Here is a 203-nt window from a genome sequence, read left to right as displayed (position 1 = left end):
GGGCCTGTCCCTCTTTCCTGTGCCCCTACTTCAGTCCCCACCTCCTGGATCTGCTCTGCAGAACTCTATCAGTTTTTCAGAGACAGTGTCTCTGTTATCCGGGCTGGAGTGCAGTGGTGGGATCACAGCTCCCTGCATCCTTGAACTTCTGGGCTCAAGCCATCGTCCAACCTCAGCCTCCTAAGTAGCTGGGATCACAGGCA

The sequence above is a fragment of the Trachypithecus francoisi genome, unplaced genomic scaffold, assembly GCF_009764315.1.
Source record: "Trachypithecus francoisi isolate TF-2019V2 unplaced genomic scaffold, Tfra_2.0 Lachesis_group4, whole genome shotgun sequence".
Classification (NCBI taxonomy): Eukaryota; Metazoa; Chordata; class Mammalia; order Primates; family Cercopithecidae; genus Trachypithecus; species Trachypithecus francoisi.
Note: the sequence above shows the minus strand (reverse complement) of the source record.